Raw genomic sequence first — 14,302 nt, forward strand, 5'->3', positions numbered from 1 at the left:
CATAAGCCAGATCTTGGAAATATGTAAATAAAAGAAAGAATAAGCACAATGCCTATTCCGCTGTGTACCACTGTAGCCCACATTTCTTTGATAATTGCTTTAAACTTGTCTTTGCCTTTGTAAACACATTTAAAGAGAATTCTCCAAGGGCAAAGAGGTGATAGATAATAGGTGTAGTAATAGGCTGCCACAGAGAGTAAACAGAGAGTTTTACTTTTAGACAGCTGTCCTCTGGAGAAGCAAGTTTCATTATTTGAAACCAACTTGTCTATTTTCCCCCTTTGATGTGTTGTTAAAGTTTTACAAATTATTTGAGATAGTGCTTCTCTTCTAATACTCTAAAATGTTGCTGATGCAGAGAAAATGCTCCAAGGTTAATAAGTTAATCTTTTATCATATAAAACTGCATATATATTCTAGCTGTGATCATGTTCCAAATTGTGCCTTAAAACACTTCATTAATAATAGCTGATGTCTTTACATTTTAAGGTGGGTCAATTATATTTGACATTGTGGTTGAATATCATTAAAAATTAGAAAACAGTAATTTTCCAAGGTTTAGAAATAACATTCTATTTTTTACTCATAAAGAAGGGCCTTTTGGGAGGAGTCTGAAATGCACAAAAATGTAGCACTTTTGATATGAGGAAATGGTTAACTATATCTAATATTAATTAATTTAAATATTAATAAATTTAATTAATTAATTAATTAAATTATGTGTCCTTAGAATATAAACTTTCAAGAGTAAATGGGCAATTTCTGCCTCAACCCTGTTTCCCCAAAAGCAGTGCTGAGAGATTTTGCTTGCAGGTAATTCACTTGGGAATTAGGTCTCATGGAGTGGGAATGACAGATAGGGATATACAGTATGAGCTTCTGAGCAGACTAAACAATGTATTTTAGAACTCTTAACTAAAAGGAGGACATATTTCTAGCAACTCCTGCCCCCATTGGTCAAGCATGGTCCTGTGGGCAATAACTCATATTTCTAGGTTAGATGTGCCATGCTATTGCTGCTGCTGCTGCTAAGTCGCTTCACTCATGTCCAACTCTGTGCGACCCCATAGACGGCAGCCCACCAGGCTCCCCAGCCCTGGGATTCTCCAGGCAAGAACAGTGGAGTGGGTTGCCATTTCCTTCTCCAATGCATGAAAGTGAAAAGTGAAAGTCAAGTTGCTCAGTTGTGTCCAACTCTTAGCGACCCCATGGACTGAAGCCTACCAGGCTCCTCCATCCATGGGAATTTCCAGGCAAGAGTACTGGAGAGGGTTACCATTGCCTTCTCCAGATGTGCCATGAATGAGTGCTAAATGAGTTCCCATGAGCATCCCAAACATCATATCATTAGGGAAAGCCTCATGTAGGATGTGTGAGGTATACACCCATCACGGGTCTTTGGTGAGGGGCTTATAGTTTCCATCAGTGTGAAGCTGGTTGCAGTCTCTGCAGGTCTGGTTATCACAGTAATGGTGACACTGAGAGGATTTGATATTAGGCACAAGAGAAGTATATGCAGTCCAGCCTTTGTAGCAGTCAAATCTATTCAGACTCTCTGTAAATCCCCAGGATTATTTGAACAAGGCAGGGTTACCAGCAGTATAGCTTGTCCTCAGGCCATAATTGGTGTTCATTATCTATCTCTTCATCCATTCTAGATTTAGCTCACCCTTGGTCAGAATTCCAGCTTTTCTACTCAGCTTGACTAATGAAAGGATCCTTTAGCCCTGAAGGGACTGAATTTTTAATTGAATTGTTTTATGGTATTATAGCTGTTGCAATTGTTTTTTCACAGTTATTACTGAGTACTGAAGCACCAAGAGATGCTTCCACAAATCACTTGTTTTCCAGACATGTTTCTTATTGCCCACTGTGTAGCAGCAATCCTAGTTTCTCATTTAGAGCCATTCTTGAATGGGAGTACAGTACAATAGCAGTCTATTTGTGGCCAGTACCAATACCAATCCATCTGGGAACCAGGGCCAAGTATTTTCCTTTTTGGTCAGTTAGCTCTAGGGCATGTCTCCAAAAAGGCCGAGTATATTTCAGAGCTGGCTAAAGTGGGGTCTGGGCCCTTTCTTTTTGTAACTTACTTCCATATTCTGGACCTGCTCAGGCACCATGACGAACATGTCCCTTCTATCATGCAGTTGGTTTCTGCCTGCTGTGTGACATGATAGACGACTCCAACTCACAGTCCCTAAATATCTCATGATCAGGTCTTACATCTTTACTAGGGCTATTAGTAGCATAGGAACTATTTTTCAAGGACTGATTGCTCTGTGCCACAGAAAGCATGGGCTTGCTGGGAAATTCTGAGTCTGTACAGTGACTCTTCTACTATGGCTTATCAGAGACTGCACAAAGTCTTTTTAAAATATACTTCCATAGTCATCAGATATGCTAGGTTATATGATCTTAATGTCCAGACAGTCCACACCCAACTTAGACTTCCTGCAGGACCTTATGCTGCTCTGGAAACTATTCAAAACAGTTAGTATTGTAAGTCTCCTAGTAAAAAGGTCAAAAAAGAATTTTCAGATTTTCTCCAAATATCGAAAAGGACCACCAAGTGATCGCCTCTTTTCTCATCATAGGTGGTGGTACAAAATGCATTAATTTGTCCTTTTTTAAGGGGAATTCCTCAGTATTTTCCTGACTGTTGGATACCTGTAAACTTCATAATAGAAACTTCAAATACCTGAGTCATCATTGTATTTATCTTTTGCGTGTGTGCTCAGTCACTCAGTCATGTCTGACTCTTTGTGAGCCCATGGAAAGCCTGCCAGGCTTCTCTGTCCATGGAATTCTCCAGTCAAGAATACTGGAATTGGTTGCTATTTCCTCCTCTAGGGGATCTTCTGGACCTCGGGCCATGTCTGAGAATCCTGCATTGGCAGGCAGATTCTTCACCACAGAGCCACCCTGAAGTGAAGTGAAGTCGCTCAGTCGTGTCCAACTCTTTGCAACCTCATGGACTGTAGCCTACTGGACTCCTCCATCCATGGGATTTTCCAGGCAAGAATACTGGAGTGGGTTGTCATTTCCTTCTACAGGGGAACTTCCTGACCCAGGGATCGAACCCGGGTCTCCCACATTGTAGGCAGATTCTTTACCATCTGAGCTACAAGGGAAGCCTTCTGACAATTCTGTCTACCAGATTATTTACTTCTCTTGAGTTCCAATTAGTGTTATTTCACATTGTAATCAACCATTTATGTTCTGAAGAATGTCAGAGTGATCAAATTTCCTGTAAAACAGAATAGTTCCCTGAGGACAGAGAGTGGGATAGTTAACAGTCTTGAGAAAGGACTTTCCCCTGTGAAAGAAAGCTTCTTTTCACTCCTGTACTGTTAGCAATTGAGAAGAATATGTCCAGTAGATCAAGAGCTATATACAAAGTTCCAGAGGCTATGTCTATAGGTCAGCAAAGAACTACTTCTAGCACAGAAGCAACTATGAAAAAAGCTATCATTTGGTTAAGTTTATAATTGCCCATCTTCAGGTACTATAATCCATCTTCTTTTTCAGAGACAAATAAGTGAACTGAAAAAAGATTTTGGTGGGAGGTAGCAATAGTATCTAAAATTCTTCCTGGGTAGCAATATTGCTTTTTTTTTTTTTTTTTTTAAACAATCTGACAGAGTTCAGTGGTGGGTTAAAGTGCTTCCCCTTATCCTTCCTACCATATGATCTTACACCATAGGCCAGAGAACTAGTGTGAATGTATACCAATTGCTTTATATATCCAGTCAATTATATACTTAGAGACTGAAGAATTAACTGAATCAATCAGTCTGAATTTTGGACCATGCTGGTATGGATTTGGGTCAAAACTGTCTCTATTACTCAGTTTTTATAAGTGAGGTAAAATGATAGTTACTCAGTTGTGTCCAACTCTTTGTGACCCCATGAACTATACAGTCCGTGGACTTCTCCATGCCAGAATACTGGACTGGGTAACCTTTCCCTTCTCCAGCTGATCTTCCCAACCCAGAGATTGAACCAGGGTCTCCTGCACTGCAGGTGGATGCTTTACCAGCTGAGCCACAAGAGAAGCCCAAGAATACTGGAGTGGGTAGCCTATCCCTTCTCCAGTGGATCTTTCCAACCCAGGAATCGAACCAAGGTCTCCTGCATTGCAGGTGGATTCTTTACCAACTGAACTATCAGGGAAGCCCTTCACAAATCAGAGCACTCACAATAAGCTTTCAGATCCTCTGGTGTCAGTATCTTAAAAGGCCTTGTATAGGGTCACAGATCTCTTTAGGAAATTATTAAAGAAATGTTTATCATATATGCTTGTGTAGACGTTTTGTCAAGGGAATCTAACTTCTTTGCTATGAGTGGAATTTAACATGAATTTCTACCAAATTCATGTTAAAATTCTAATCTCCACAATATCTTAGAATATGACTGTATTTGGGGATAGTTTTTTTTTTTAAACAGATAGTTAATTTAAATTGAGGTCATTAAGGTGGGCCCTAATCCAGTAAGACTGTGTCCTTATAAGAAGAGGAAATTGGACACAGGTAGATACAGAGGGATTTGAACTATTCAAATCCCTAAAGGATGATGTCATCAAGGTTTTACATTCATTATATGAGCAAATATGGAAGACCCAGCAGTGGCCACAGGACTGGAAAAGGTAAATCCTCATCCCAATTCCGAAGAAAGTTAGTACCAAAGAATGTCGAACAATTGTACTCATCTACCATACTAGTAAGGTTGTGCTTAAAATCTTGCATGCTAGGCTTCAGCATTATGCAAACCAAGAACTTCCAGATGTCCAAGCTAGGTTTAGAAAAGGAAGAGGAACTAGAGATCAAATTGCTAACATTTGCTGGATTATAGAGAAAGCAAGGGAATTTCAGTAAAACAGCTATCTCTCTTTCATCAGCTACACTTAAGCCTTTGATTGTGTGGATCATGACTAACTGTGGAAAGCTCTTAGAGAGATGGAAATACCAGACCATCTTACCTGTCTCCTGAGAAACTTGTATGCAGGTCAAGAAGCAACAGTTAGAACCCTGTATGGAACAAATTATTGGTTCAAGATCAAGAAAGGAGTATGGCAGGGCTGTCTGCTGTTACCCTGTTTGTTTAACCTGTACTCTGAGCACATCATGAGAAATGCCAGGCTGGATGAGTTACAAGCTAGAAAAAAGATAGGTTAGAGGAACATCAACAACCTCAGATATGTGGATGATACCACTCTAATGGCAGAAAGCGGAGAGGAACTAAAGAGCCTCTTGATGAGGGTGAAGGAAGAGAGTGAAAGAGCTGATTTATGACTAAATGTTTTTAAAAAATTAGATCATGGCATCTGGCTGCATTACTGTACGGCAAATATAAGGAGAAAAGGTAGAAGTAGTGACAGATTTACTCTTGGGCTCCAAAATCACTGTGAATGGTGACTGCAACCATGAAATCAGAAGACGATTGTTTCTGGGCAGGACAGCTATAACAAACCTAGACTGTGTGTTGAAAAGCAGAGACATTACTCTGCTGACAAAGGTCCGTATAGATAAGGCTATGTTCTTTCCAGTGGTCGTGTATGGTTATGAGAACTGGGTCATAAAGAAGGCAGAGCACTAAAAAATTGATGCCTTTGAACTGTGGTGCTGGAGAAGACTCATGAAAGTTCCCTGGACAGCAAGGAGACCAAACCAGTCAATCTCAAGGGAGATAAATCCTGAATATTCACTGGAAGAACTGATGCTGAAGCTGAAGCACCAGTATTTTGGCCATCTAATGTGAACAGACGACTCATTGGAGAAGTCCCTGATTGTGGAAAAGATTGAGAGCAGAAGGACAAGAGGGCATCAGAGGATTAGATGTCTGGATGGCATCGCCAATGAAATGAACATGAACTTGGGCAAACTCTGGGAGATATGAGGGTCAGGAAGGCCTGGCGTGCTGCAGTCCATGGGGTCACAAAGAGTTGGACACGACGGGATGACTGAATAACAAGGTACAGAGAGAAGGTCAGTGAAGATGCAGGGAGATGATTATCTCCAATCTAAGGGGTGATGCCTCAGAAGAAACCAACTCTGCTGAGACCTGATCTCAGGTGTTCAGCCTCCAGAATTGTGAGAAAATAAATTTGTGAATATTAAGCTACTTTGTCTATGGTACTTTGTTAAAGAAACCCTAAGAAACTAATACATACTTTAATTAATGCATACTGTATATGTGGATAGATTTGTGATTAGATTTGGAAATTGGGTGAAGGATTATAATTTTGCAGTATAGTAATCTACCTTAGCCTTCTGGTTTCCAGAATTTGATTGTATTATTTTTAGGTTCTTACAGAAAATTAACATCATAACATCATATCAACTATAAATATATATATCAGCCATGAAAATTGAAAGTGAAAGTGAAAGTTGCTCAGTCATGTCCAACTCTGTGCGACCCCATGGACTATACAGTCCATGGAATTCTCCAGGCTAGAATATTGGTGTGGGTAGCCTTTTCCTTCTCCAGAGGAACTTTCCAACCCAGGGATCAAACCCAGGTCTTCATATTGCTGGCAGATTCTTTACCAGCTGAGCCACAAGGGAAGCCCAAATATCAGCCATAAATACATATATATGATGCTTAAATATATATATTTATATATAATTTTTTAGCCCTCCTTTACCACTGATTTCTATGGGTTCAGATAGTCTGCATTCTAGTCTTACTCTAACTTTTAAGTGCTGCATCTGTTTTCTAGTATTCTGGAATTCTAGAATTCCTGTTGATACCATTGGGTCCAGTAGGAAGCATCTCCTACTCTTACCCATGTCTGCAGAGACCTTATGCACTAAGCTTGTCAAAGATGCTAGTGCCTCTCTTACTAGCACGTTTCTTATAATCTTTGTGAAGATATGTCCCCTGGGTCCTGCCAGGAAACATAATCAGGTGGCAGGTTTTCTAGTCTCCTAGTTAATTCATTCAGGTGTTTTCATTTTCCGAAGTTTTAGATCCCTTTCTCAATACCATTCCAAGGAAGTCTCGTAATCTCTATTTAATAGAGAATTATCATTGGATCCAAGCTTCAAAGAGCCACTCATGTTGTATGTTAGGATCAAAGCTAGGTGCCGTTACTAAGATACTGAACTCTGAGTTACAGGATTCTATTCCAATAAATTGTCTTCTATTCAAACTTATTTTCTGCTTTATCACCACCACCCCACTCCACCCCCCACCATTGACCACTACTTACTGTAGTAGCCTCAAGACCACTTTCTTGTTTACCTGCCAAGTCATACCCAACTCTTTGCAACCTCACAGGCTGCCAGACACCAGGCTTCCTTGTCCTTCACCATCTCCCGGAGTTTGCTCAAACTCATGTCCATTGAGTTGATGATGCCATCCAATCATCTCATCCTCTGTCATCTCCTTCTCCTCAAAGAAATCAAAGGCTTTAGTGTAGTCAATGAAGCAGAAATGGATGTTCTTCTGGAATTCTCTCGCTTTTTCTGTGATCCAACAGATGTTAGCAATTTGATCTCTGATTTCTCTGTCTTTTCTAAATCCAGTGTGTTCATCTGGAAATTCTCAGTTCACATACTGTGGAAGCCTAGTTTGAAGGATTTTGAGCATTATCTTGCTAGAATGTGAAATGAGCATAATTGTATGGTAGTTTGAATATTGTTTAGCATTGTCCTTCTTTGGGATTGGAATAAAAACTGACCTTTTCCAATCCTATGGCCACAGCTGCGTTTCTACATTTTCTGGCTATATTGAGTGCAGCACTTTAACAGGATCATGTTTTAGGCTTTTATGTATGAGTAAGTGGTCTTGCTTTTTCATTTAGAACCCCATGAACAGTATGAAAAGACAAGACCACCTAGCACACATGTATTCCTCTAGTTTCTGCTGGTGCATATTAGCAGTCCTTGAAATTTCTTCAGTATTTAAGAAATTGTATTTCCCTGTTTGGACTATACTGAGACCGATCCTTGGTTTTTGACCTGATAACAGTAAGGAGTTGAGAATATAAACTGTGAAGAGGACAAGCAAAATATGTCTAGACATTTTTCCTATAGTCTTTGCAGAGTAGTTAAGAATTGGAAGGTCACTTTATCAATGGGGAGAAGCCTGCTCTTCTACTGCCTTGAAGAGTTCACGGTTATCTGTGGATTCAAGGTTCTTATAATTTTTTTACCAAAAAATCTCCACTGAATCTTTTCAGTTATACTTTATACATTTTCTTATTAGGGCTCAGATTCTGACTTAGCAGCTCTATCAAGACTGTGCGTTTGTTTCTTTGCAGCTCTACCAACTCACAATAAAATCTTGTGCCTGTTTTTCAGTACAGTATATCCTGCGTGGCTATACTAGATATGGATTTTCTCAAACAGTCTTCTGGAGTCCTATCTTTTCAAGCATGCTTTAATTTTATAGTAGGCCAAATGGAACCTGCCATTTCTTTTCTTAATGGTTTCAAAGCAATTAATTCATTTTATAAGATTAAATCCTACAAAATAGTATTTTGGTAGCCATGAATGCCAACACTTTAGGTTTCCATTAGTATTTCATTCTAATTTCCTAAAGGTGATATTCTCACAAACTGTGGTGCTTTTGTGTGCTATGGTCCTACCACACATCTATCAACTGATTGGAGCTTTATCCAGTTTCCAAAACCCATTCTGAAGATCTGTTACATAGAATTAATTAAAATAACAACTGCCTTAGCGTGGGTACCAAGAAAGTATAGCCTGAGAGAAAGGATTACACACAGAGAATCGGAGTGAGGAATAAGAGAGTAAAATGGGGAAGGAGAGAAAATTAAAATAAAGATGCATTATTAAGTTGGCAATCAGTATGAGAAACTGCAGGTTGATTTCACTGCATTTTATGGAGTGTTTTATGAAATGTGTCTTAGAATGATCTGCCTGGGGGATGAAAGGAGGAAGCATTTATCCATTGGCTTTCATCTCACATTGATTAAGGATGGCTCCTGGGCATTCACTCTCCCACACTTCTAGATTGGTCATGCTTAAATGCTGAGCAGGTATTTGCTGACATCCCACATTGTGGCATTAAAAAATTCATGAAGACAAGAGATATGAAGCAATGACCTAAAATTTCACCTATTTGAAGCTTATCAAAGTTAGTGAGGATGGGTCACTGAAACAGCCGCTGGAATAAGAGATGAGGTCAGGAACAATTGAAGTGGGGGCACAGGAAGTCTGATTTGTAGGCCAATAACTGGCTTTATTGGTAAATGATATGTTCAAATATTTCCTTTTATAAATCATTAGGTTTGTGAGAAAGTCTCATACAATTGGACTTTCAACTACAATGTAGATTTATTTTAGGTCTTGATTGTAAATAATAAAGGAATTGATAAAAATAAAGAATTCTGTAGCGTCCCTGTGTGCAAGTTACAGCGTGGGTTCCCAGTTTGTTGAAAGTCTCATCATAATTCTTTTCTCCTAATTTCTATAGCTGCATTTGCCTATCACTACATTTAGCAATGATTTGTATCTAGTAGATATTATACAACAGAGTGGTGTTGCTATGGATAAAATATGATGCATTATTTCACTCATAAATATTTGCTTGAATTAGATCAAAGCTCATTAGCAACTATATAAAAAGTGAGGCGATTTTTCAGGAATTCATTAGTTCCTGTTAGAAATACAAGTTGGAGTCCAGATGAGATGTGAGCTTTTTTTGCCCTTCATAGTTTTGGGTATTGGTTTTCCAAATGATCAAGGACAATGGTGATAGTTTGTATGTTATTCATCATTGTTGTTAGGATCTCTGGTACACTATAGACATGAAATAAATGAATATATATCTAAATTATTTTCATTTCCATGGCTTTTCTATTCACTTTTATGTAACTTATCACCTCTTACTAGAATTTCATTTTTACAGGATGCAATGTGTAAATGGAACTGAGATTTGAGGCATTGAGGTGTGTCTCATATTGTATACAATGAGTATGAATAAATAAATAATGCATCATCTTTCAGATGAATTATTTCCTTATTCTTTCCTCTGTACTTTGTCATTACTAATTTAACTTTGGTTAATTTTACCAAAACCAACTTTTTTTTTTATGGTAAAAATTCTCTTTTTGTGTTATGCTGCTGCTGCTGCGTCACTTCAGTCGTGTCCGACTCTGTGCAACCCCATAGACACCAGCCCACCAGGCTCCCCCATCCCTGGGATTCTCCAGGCAAGAACTCTGGAGTGGGTTGTCATTTCCTTCTCCAATGCATGAAAGTGAAAAGTGAAAGTGAAGTCGCCCAGTCTTGTCCTAAGCTGATCTTCCCAACCCAGGGATTGATCCCAGGTCTCCTGCACTTCTAGCAGATTCTTTACTGACTGAGCTACCAGGAAAGGCTAGCTAACCATAGACTATTTGGGTAGGCCCTAAATGTCATCACAAGTGTCTTTATAAGAGAAAGGCAAAAGGAATTTCGAGAGACACATAGAAGAGATGAAATTTCTATAAAAGTAGAAACAGAAATCGGAGTTATGTGCCTCAAGCCAAGTAATGCTGGCAAGGAATGCTGGAAGATGCAAGAAGCAGAATCTGCCCTAGGGCTTCCAGAGGAAGTAAAGCCCTGCCAATATCTTGATTCTGTAGGCCTGGCCTCCAGAATATGTATTTCTATCATTCTGAGCTACCAAATTTGTGGTAATTTGTCACCATAGCCTCTAATAATGAATACGATGACTTTCCAGTATTAGAAAGATGGCATGCATTTAATCAGTTACGTACTTTTACCCAGGATCTTGATACTTCGATGACAGTGAAGTAGAATATATTCACAATCATATAATGGAAAGTCCACTGTAGTCAGTGGGGATATGTTCTATGTAACTTGAGCATCTTGCAGTGCTGGTATCTATCCTGATGCAGTGTTCTGCTAATTTATGTTTTTTTGCATGTTAGAAGCTACCTTAGCTTCTATTTTCCAAGCTTGGTTCCCTACACTCCTAGTATATTGCCAGACTTCATGTTTTGTTGTTGTTACCAACAAACATGTTTGTTTGTTTTCAAAGAAATCCCTTGAAACCATGGTGGGTTTTTAGAAATTGCAATTCTTGATCTACCTGAAGGGTGAGAAGAAAAATGAACCCGCCTATGCTATTGGTAGAAATGTAAATTTGTACAGCCATTGTGGGGAACAGTATGGAGATTTCTTAAAAACTAAAAATAGAGTTGCCCTGTGCTGTACTTAGTCACTCAGTCATGTCTGACTCTTTGTGACCCCATGTACTATAGCTGGCCAGGCTCCTCTGTCCAAGGCAATTCTCCAGGCAAAAATGGAGAGTGGGTTGCCATGCCCTTCTCCAGGGATCTTCCTGACCCAGGGATTGAACCCTTATCTCTTTTGTCTCCGGCACTGGCAGGCAGCTTCTTTACTACTAGCGCCACCTGGGAAGCCCAGAGTTGCCATATGATCCTGCAGTCCCACTCCTGAGCATGTATCTGGAGAAAACTAATTCAGAAAAAGATATATGCACCCCAATGTTCATTGAAGTACTACTTACAATAGCCGAGACCTGGAAGCAACCTAAATGTCCACTGCCATAGGAATGGATAAAGAAGATGTAGTGTATACACAGTGGAATATTACTTAAACCAAAAGAAGAATGAAATAATGCCATTTGTAGCAACACAGATGGATCTAGAGATTATCATCCTAAATAAAGCAAGTCAGACAAAGACAAATATCACATTGCTTATATGGGGGATCTAAAAAAAAGATACACATGAAGTATTTACAAAATACAAATAGACTCATACACATAGAAAGCAAATTTATAGTACCAAAGGGGGAAGTGGAGGGAGGGATAAATTTGAAGGTTGCAATTAATATATACACACTACTAGATATAAAATAGATAACCTACAATGACCTACTGGATAGCACAGTGAACTATACTCAATATTTTTGATGTTTTTGAACTGTGGTGTGGGAGAAGACTCCTGAGAGTCCCTTAGATTGCAAGGAAATCAAACCAGTCAATCCTAAAGGAAATCAATGCTGAATATTCACTGGAAAGACTGATGCTGAAGCTGAGGGCTCCAATACTTTGGCCACCTGATGTGAATAACTGACTCTTTGGAAAAGACCCTGATGCTGGAAAAGATTGAAGGTGAGAGGAGAAGGGGACAACAGAGGATGAGATGGTTGGATGGCATCACCGACTCGATGTACATGAGTTTGAGCAAGCTCTGGGAGTTGGTGATGGACAGAGAGGCCTGGCGTGCTGCAGTCCATGGGGTCATGAAGAGTCGGCATGACTGAGTGGCTGAACTGAACTGAACTGATAAGGGAAAAGAATCTGAAAAGGATATATATATGAAACGCTGTGCTATATACATGAAACTAACATCACGTTGTAAATCAATTACAGTTCAACAAAGAAACAGACAAATAAAAATTCCTTGAAACTATAATTGGTTTTTATAAATGCAATTCTGGATTTGTAACTGATTCAGGAAAAGTGTATTAAATGCTTTGCAGTTGTAAAAAGAGAACAAACAATTTTCCTAGTACTCAAGTCTGTTTTCTTTCTTTGGTTAATAGCTAAACATACAAAATGCTTCAGTTAATCATTTTTGGATACCTATCATTATCTCTTATGTTTCTCAGAAGTCAAAATTTAATAGAAACAACTTTTTAATCTTGCAACAATACTATCCAATAACCCTTTAATAAGCAAAACCAACATCAAGTTACCTTTGGAGTAGTGCTTTGGGTTCAATACAGGTGGATCAACAATCATATTTTACTCTTCAATATTCTTTTCTATGACAATGATTAATTTTACACTTCAGGCCACTGTCCTCTGCACTCAAAAGACCTTTCCTTTGTTGTTGTGTGTTACCAATATATCAGGTTTTATGTCACGTCCTTGGATGCCATCTTTTCCCTCTGTGTTCTCACATAGCCAAATACCTTTATTGAAGTTTAATATGCCTTAGGGGCACAGTGAACTTTGCAGTAATTAATTGGAAAGGCTTTAGATTTACACAAGACATTTCTCAAAATATTGCATATATTAAAGAAGTGTTAGGAAACTAAATAAACAGGAGATGGACATTTGCACTACTATAATCCAAACAAATTTGATGCTCTGTTTAGTGTCTTTAGCTTCTCTTAACCTCTGTTTACACAATGTCCTGTAGACAAACCATTCTCTGGGGGGAAATCAGTAAAAATGTTAGGTGATTCATAACAAAATTATGGCTTAATTACTTTTTTTCACTACTTGGTTATAGTTTTATACAGAAACAGCCTTTGGTACACGGGTTAGTTATTTCTCCTGTCAAATGGAATTCATAGAAAGTTAATTATAATATCCTATGCTCTTTATCCTTTACTCAGGTGGGATACTTAAACAATAAAAGGAAATTAAATAGCTATCCAAGAGACTAAACACATGCCAATCTGGGACACTGGGGCTGAAGGTATATACTATTTGTTCCCACCTCCACAGTTCTCACTGACAGTGAATGTCCAGCCTTCAGTTCAGTTCAGTTGCTCAGTTGAGTTCAACTCTTTGTGACTCATGGACTGCAGCATGACAGGCTTCCCTGTCCATCACAAACTCCTGGAGCTTACTCAAATTCATGTCCATCGGGTCGGCGGTGCAATCCAACCACCTCATCCTCTGTCGTCCCCTTCTCCTCCCACCTTCAATCTTTTCCAGCATCAGGGTCTTTTCCAATGAATCAGTTCTTCACATCAGGTGGTCAAAGTATTGGAGTTTCAGCTTTAGCATCAGTCCTTCCAGTGAATATTCAGGACTGATTTCCTTTAGAATTGACAGGATTGATCTCCTTGCAGTCCAAGAGACTTTCAAGAGTCTTCTCCAATACCACAGTTCAAAAGCATCAATTCTTTGGTGCTCAGCTTTCTTCATAGTCCAGCTCTCACATCCATATGTGACTACTGGAAAAACAATAGCTTTGACTAGATGGACTTTTGTTGGTAAAGTAATGTCGCTGCTTTTTTTTTTTTTTAATTTTTATTTTTACTTTATTTTACTTTACAATACTGTATTGGTTTTGCCATACATTGACATGAATCCGCTACGGGTATACATGAGTTCCCAATCCTGAACCTCCCTCCCACCTCCCACCCCATATCATCTCTCTGGATCATCCCCGTGCACCAGCCCCAAGCATCCTGTATCCTGTATCGAACATAGACTGGTGATTCATTTCTTACATGATAGTATACATGTTTCAATGCCATGCTCCCAAATCATCCCACCCTCTCCCTCTCCCTCAGGGTCCAAATTCTGTCTAGGTTGGTCATGACTTTTCTTTCAA

Source organism: Capricornis sumatraensis, chromosome 1 (assembly GCF_032405125.1).
Source record: "Capricornis sumatraensis isolate serow.1 chromosome 1, serow.2, whole genome shotgun sequence".
Lineage (NCBI taxonomy): Eukaryota > Metazoa > Chordata > Mammalia > Artiodactyla > Bovidae > Capricornis > Capricornis sumatraensis.